A 7,499-nucleotide genomic window follows, 5' to 3' on the forward strand; every position below is an offset into this window, starting at 1 on the left:
CAAGGAATTGGGTCGTCTTTCACTGCTTCCCCAGGTGCATTAGCAGGGAGCTGGATCAGAAATGGAGCAGCCAGGATTCAAACCAGCAGCTGGTCCTCAGTTCCTAAGGATACGTATGATCAGATTGTCCACCCGGATAATGCAGGACAAGCTCTTCCTCTCGAAGTGCTTAACCTTGATCACACCTGCAGAAGCTCCTTTTCCATGCAAGGCAACCTATGCCTGGGTTCTGAGGATCAGAGTTTGGGCATCATTGGAGAACTAATGTTCTGCTTGCCACCACAGTATGTACACAAGTTGCCCCATTCTACAGGTGAAGAAGCTCTCAGAGAGGAGGAGGAGTGCCTTTCCCATGGCCATAGAATCACTGGCTGACTCCAAAGTGCCTGGTCTTTATAGGACAGCAAGCTGCATCCTCTGGCATTTCTTTGCCAGTTGTATAACTGGATGGTAATATTGAAAAGGAGGCAATTTGTGGAATGTGATAAATGGGGCAGGGAGGCATCCTCGAATCATGAGAAAACAGAGACCTGGCATTGATCGAAAGGATATTGTTCCATTTCATCCCAGGTGTCTTTTCCCATAGTGGGCTCTACTACAAAATTATATTAGATATTATAAGTCATCTAGAGATGATTTAAAGTACATAGGAGGATACGGGCAGGTTCTATGCAAATACCACATCATTTTTCATATTGATCTTGAAATTTCCCATAGCATATATGTTAGCTGTTGGGCTGGAGCACACAATAGCCACTCAGTAAATATTAACTGAATTGGTTGAGCAAATACGATATACCAGATGTTTAAAGCGACTCAACATTTGTTGTACTTTTAATCCTTAGAATAACACCATGAAATCATTATCTGTACTTCTCTTGGCTTGATACATTGAAATGTGATCCAAGGCAGTTTCTTCATTCTTTCAGCTTTAAGAATCTGATGGCATCAGTGACCCACTGCAGGTTGCTCAGGGCCCTTCTCTCCTGACAGCCCCATCCAGGGGTCATGGTATCAGAGTTTTGGCTTCTCCTTGAAAAACACTGTAGGTTATTTTCCTTCAGTCTTGTGTACAGGTCAGTTCTGCAAGACGTGATGATTGTCCCCTGGGGCCAGCATTTTCATTATCTCAGAGGTCAGTGGAGGAATGGAGAATATTCCCAGGAGCTTATTACCTGGAGAGGCTATGAGAGGGGAGGCCCATGTGAGCCCAGAAGTGCACTGAATACTGGCCCACTCTCATGCTTGCTTTGCATTGACCTCACCAATGTGTTGAAAATCTAGTATGTGTCAGGTACCTGGATTCTACACTTGATCTTAGCCAAAAGGCCAAGAAGTGATAGGTACCTGGATTCTATAGATTATTCTCCCCTTAAGGTGTTTATCAACTAGCCAGCCAGCCAGCAAGACATATAAACCCAGTAAATGCAGTATAGTATGCCAACTGCTATATAATAGAGAAGGCCCAGGGCTGAAAGTGTACCATTGGTGCTCCCTATCTTGAAACCAACAGGTTCAACCAAGTGTAGACGGAAAATATTAAGGAGGTAAAACTGCCTCTGTACTGATCACATACATACTTTTATTCTTTGTCATTATTCCCTAGACAATGCAGCATAAGAACTATTTATATAACATTTACATTGTATTAAGTATTATACATTATCTAGAGATAACTTGAAGTATAGAGGAGGACATGCATAGGTACTGTGCAAATACTGTGCCATTCTTTTATAAGAGACTTGAGCACCACAGATTTTAGTATTTGCCAGGATTCCAGAACCAATCCTCTCCATGGATGCCAAGGGATCACTGTATAGACAAGAGGTATTAAATCAGTGTGTAAAGATAGGGGGGCTTCCTGAGGGAGGTGTTGTTTGGGTCAAATATGGAAAATGAGAAATATTTATCTGAGAAAGCAAAGGAATTATGGCTGTTCCATTTCTCTGTGTATATATTCATAGCAAGAAAAAGGGTAGTATGTATCAAAGTCCATCAAAATGAGCGTAACTCTTGAACCTGTAATTCCACTTTGAGCAATTTATCCTAAGGAAGTTACCAGACATGCACATAAAGATTTATGGACACGGATGCTCATTGCTGCAGGATTTATAATAATAAAAAATTAGAAACAGCTTAAATGCTTATAGTGAATTAGATTAAGTGAATCCATATGATAGAGTATAATGTAGCCTTTAAAAGCCATCTTTAATGAGGGGAAAGTGCTCCAGCTGAATTAAGTGGGAAAAAGTAGTTTAAAATATGACCCCAATATGGTTAAAATTGGATATAAATTGGGACAAAATGAGTATTATGTATATAAGCTATGTATGGCAGAAAAAAAAATACCCTGGAATGAAATATATCAGAATAGTCAGAAGATAGTACAACTATTGATTTTTAAAATGTTGTATATATTCTCTTTTTTTATTTGACAGAGTGAGAACTGAGAGACAGAGACAGAGAGAAAGGTCTTCCTTCCATTGGTTCACCCCCTAAATGGCTGCCACGGCCAGAGCTACACTGATCCGAAGTCAGGAGCCAAGAGCTTCTCCTGGTCTCCCATGCGGGTGCAGGCACCCAAGCACTTGGGCCATCCTCCACTGCCTTCCCGGGCCACAGAAGAGAGCTGGACTGGAAGAGGGGCAACCGGGACTAAAACCAGCACCCATATGGGATGCCGGCGCTGCAGGCGGAGGATTAACCAAGTGAGCCTGAAATGTTGTATATATTCTTTCAAATGTTTATACAGAAGCATTCACTACAAGCCTAGTGTTAATTTACATTTAATTCCCCAAACTTCAGGGGTTCTTTATGCCACTTACTCATCCCTGAGTACCTACAGGGCTCCATCCTTCCTTACTCTGGTGCCTATGTCCCTGTCTCTACCTGGGCCTCTATACCTGCCCACAGGAGACTCCATGGACAAAATTTCAAGAGGGTATTTTGAAGTCAGTGCCACCAGTTTTGCTTTTGTGTGATATATGTGGCCTTTTGTTTCTCTTCATTGTTGCTTTTCCCCAGAAGGATCCATGTCTGCCCAAGTGCCTCTCATTATCGAAGCCTACTTTTAGGGAGTAAAGTAAGTACATTTATTGAGCACTAACTCTGTGCCAGGAACTGTTAGTAGTACTTTACATGCATTAATTTAATTAATCCACACAACACCTTATGAGATAGATATTTGACTGATGGGGAAACCAAGGCCCTAAGAAGTTAAGTGAGCATGCCCAAGTTTACCTAATTAGCAAGTGTTGGAACCTGGATTTGATTGCAGGCACTCTCTGTATACACACTGTACACAGACTCCCAAAGAGATGCTGAGGGGTCCAGCATCATGGTGCAGTAGGTTAAGCCACCATGTGTGACTTGGGTATTCCATGGCAGGGCACTGGTTTGAGTTGCAGCTTCTCTGCTTCCCATCAAGTTCCCTGCTGCTGAACCTGGAAAAGCAGCAGATGATGGCCCAACTACTCGGTCCTCTGCCACCCATGTGGGAAATCAATGTGGAGTTTCTGGCTCCTAGCTTTAGCCTGGGCTGCTCTCAGCTCTTGTGGCCATTTGGGGGAGTGAACCAGTAGATGGAAGCTCACTCTCTCTCTCTCTGTCTCAGTCTCTCTCTCTCTCTCTCCCCCTCTTTCAAATATATAAATGAATCAGAGAGAGGGAGAGAGAGACAGAGAGACAGAGATGCAGAGGTCTAACTACAAGCAGAACCTTTCCCAGGAAGGTGTGTATTTTAGTGTAAGTTCAAGTTCTCCAGTGATGTAAGACAATGCAATGGGACAGGGGTGGGTTAATGGTTAGGATGTGATGGGCTCCCATTCCATTAAGATTCTCAGGGTGTTCTGTGGACCTGTGGACATGTAGTTTTTTTTATGTTCCTACTTCCTTGAACTTTATTTCTGGGCAAAAAGGCCTGAGAATAAGGAAGAATTCAGCTCCTGCCTGGAGCTGAGAGAGTATGCCTGCAGAAGGGGCACAGGGAACATTGTTCCTTGATTCTGAAATTTCATGGGCCTCCCTGTTACTGTTTTTCTTACTGTTAAAGAGGGAAAATCCAATCTGTAAATAGTTATATTTTTAAAAAATTACTTTGCAAAAGGGCCAGTCCAGAGTGTTCATAATGTTGAGAACCCTGGCTGGACAGGTTCCCATGTGAACTATTTGGAAGAGGTCTCCCTGTGGGAGAAACCCTTTCTACCTGGGTCAACATGGGCTGGAGCCTGGGTCTGCTGTTGAAGTTCCAGAAAGCTCCACCTCATTGCCATTGACCAACTTGGCCAGGTCCAGGGGTGTTCTCTCGCATTTGTGCCAGGATGTTTTGTAGGCCCAGAGTACATGGTGGTTTGTGCAGCCTTTCATGGGAGTTCTTTTGTCTGCCTGAAAAGGAAATAAATTGTTATAGGGGCAGCCTTCTGGCCAGGAGATTTCTTGTAAGCTTTAGTGTATATTGGCCAAAGCTGAGATAATAGTTGCAGTGTCATATCAATGATGCTGTTCACTTTCACCTACATTCACCCAGTGCAAAAGGAAGTATTATAAAGACTACATTGAGACTTTTGGCCTATTTATTGTTTTGTCACAGGGAGGTGGCATTTAGTCAATCATCAGGACTTCCCCTTCATATTACCCTTGTACTTCAAATCTAAAGGGTGAGTGTGAGAGTGCTTTAAAAATGTCATGGAAAAATGGAATTAAAAGATAAGTTTGTTTTGGTTAAAAAAAAAGGTTTTTGAAATCCATGCATAGTGTTTTTCTTTCATAATACCCACTTGCCAAGAACTTTTTGAAGATTCACTACATGCATGTATTTTTGACATTTTCTACAAACATATGAAGTACCCTTATCAAACTCTGAGGTTTTGTTCCTCCTCCACCCTCTTCCTGGCCCCAGGAAATAGAAACAGGAAGCAAAGGATACCACACAATCCATTTCCAAATGGTGAAATAGAAGGAAGATTTTTGTGAATACTTACAGATCTGTTTTTACCCGAAGACTAAAAACAAAGCAGTTGGGTACAGGGAAAATGAGGGGGACCCTACAGTGAGGGCTGATGAGCCAAGAGCTTCAAACACAACAGAAACCATTCATCAAGTGCAGCCAAGTGGCAGCTAAGGTAGCACTCATTTATCTTTTTTTTAAATTTTTAAAATTTTTTTGACAGGTAGAGTTAGACAGTGAGAGAGAGAGACAGAGAGAAAGGTCTTCCTTTTTCCATTGGTTCACTCCCCAAGTGGCTGCTACAGCTGGCATGCTGTGGCTGGCGCACTGCGCCAATCCAAAGCCAGGAGCCAGGTGCTTCCTCCTGGTCTCCCATGCAGATGAAGGGCCCAAGCACCTGGGCCATCCTCCACTGCCCTCTTGGGCCACAGCAGAGAGCTGGACTGGAAGAGGAGCAACGGGACAGAATCCGGTGCCCCGACCCAGACTAGAACCGGGGGTGCCGGCACCGCATGTGGAGGATTAGCCTAGTGAGCCGCAGCGCCGGCCACCCATTTATCTATATCCCTGTCCACCCACAGGGTTGACTATGGCTAGAGGGTCAAAAATCTGATAATAATTGGACTTAAGACTTGTCTCAGCCCCATGTAACTGCCCTATACAGATATCCATCATTTGAGGGGTTCCCAGAATTCTCGTGCACCCTTAAGAATGGGCCGTGTACCCCTCAAGAACAGGTACTAACATGAGAGGGAAGGCACTGATATCCTCACCAAGGTGGGACTAGACAGATTCAACCTGGAATTCTTATTGAACCTGGGTCAGAGATGGGACCCACAATTACAGTTTTGTGCATGTTTTCGTCATCTGTTATCCTTCCTCTTTCAGTGCACAAGGTAGCTAGAAAGAGTCCAAAACAGGGTACAAGAACCTCAGGTTAAGTACTGACTTACAAGTAGACAGCCTTCCAGTTTCTTCTCTAGGTGTCAGCTGTTTTAAGTAAAAATACCAGGCCAAGTGGTTTCCCTCAGATCTAGGATTCAATCACCTGATATCCCATGTCCTAGCTCATGACCTTAGGCAAGTTGGCTCTCATTTTTTGTACCTTCCTGGCCTATACATTGGGGATTGAGATAGGTTCCTCAGAGCATAGAATCAGACATACATAAAACAATCATTTTAACCTTGTTAGTAGGTTGGAGTCATCTCAGGAGCTTTAACATGTACTGATAACAGGGAAGGCATTTTGCCTAGTAGCTAAAACACTGCTTGGACACCTGCATCCCATATTGGAGTGCCTGGCTTCAAGTCTCATCTCTGCTCCCAAATCAAGCTTCCTGCAGTGCATACCCAAAGCGTCACGTACCTGGGTCCCTGTTACCCAGGTGGGGACCCAGATTGTTTTCTAGGATCCTGGCTTTGGCATGGCCTAGCCCTGGCTGTTGTGGGCATTTGGAGAGCAGATGGAAGATCTCCCCCATCTCTGTCTCTCTGTTTGTGTCTCTAATAACATTAAAAGTATGTACTGCTTAAAATGATCAAGAATTCCATCCCTGAGGGCCAACTGCCATTAATTATTTGACAAATTTTCTTCTGTTCCCCCACTATCATGATTACATTCAAAATTAATCCTATCAACAGCTATCTATTACTTTTGGTTACTTATCTATCTTATACTGACCATTGTTCTGGGTATTAAACTTGGTTTTTATAGTGAATGGACAAAGTAGATGATAAATTCTTTGTTCCACTTTTCTCACTCGAGTTTTTGAGTCTGCTTTCCCATCTTATTAAATATTATTCCAAATCTGTGGTTGTTAGTGAGTAGTTACATATTCCAGATAATATTCTAAATTACTCCATTTCACAGTGGTACCATGGCATAACTGCTGTTGGACATTTGTTTTATTTCATGTATATATTTAGGTCTTAGAAAAAAATTTAAAGCATTTTATTTCAGAAAGTTTAAAACAGCATTCCAACATCTCAGTGAACCATCTATTTCTACCTTCTGCTCAACCAGGAGTAAATTCTCACAAAGTTGCCCCTGATGTCCACATGGCTTGCTGCCCGTGGCATTCAGATCTTCACTTGAGCTTCACTTTTGGAGTGAGGACTCCCTCCAGCACCCCATAACCACATCCCTACTATATTTTTCACCAAAGCACCTTGTATCATAGTGTACATTTTTAAAAAGATTTTATTTATGTATTTGAATTACAGACAGAGGGAGAGACAGAGAGAAAGGTCTTCCATCCACTGTCACTCCCCAAATAACCACAGTGGCTGGAGCTGAGCCAATCTGAAAATAGGAGCCAGGAATTTCTTCCAGGTCTCCCAAGTGGATGCAGAGGCCCAACGCTTGACCATCTTCTACTATTTTCCCAGTCCATTAGCAGGGAGCTCGATCACAAGAAGAGCAGCCAGGACAGGAGCCAGTGCCCATATGGAATGCCGGTGCCACAGGTAGAGGCTTACACTACTGTGCCACAGTGCTGGCCTCCATAATATACATTTTACCTTAAAAGTATTTTTTGTAACGTGTGCATGCATA

General features: G+C 43.0%; 1 pseudogene; it reads right to left on the bottom strand.

Moving 5' to 3' along the window:
- Positions 1–1,190: 1,190 nt before the first annotated feature.
- On the bottom strand, positions 1,191–1,341 carry LOC133758898 (U2 spliceosomal RNA; annotated as a pseudogene).
- Positions 1,342–7,499: the final 6,158 nt, after the last annotated feature.

Source organism: Lepus europaeus, chromosome 4 (assembly GCF_033115175.1).
Source record: "Lepus europaeus isolate LE1 chromosome 4, mLepTim1.pri, whole genome shotgun sequence".
In the NCBI taxonomy this organism is placed as follows: domain Eukaryota; kingdom Metazoa; phylum Chordata; class Mammalia; order Lagomorpha; family Leporidae; genus Lepus; species Lepus europaeus.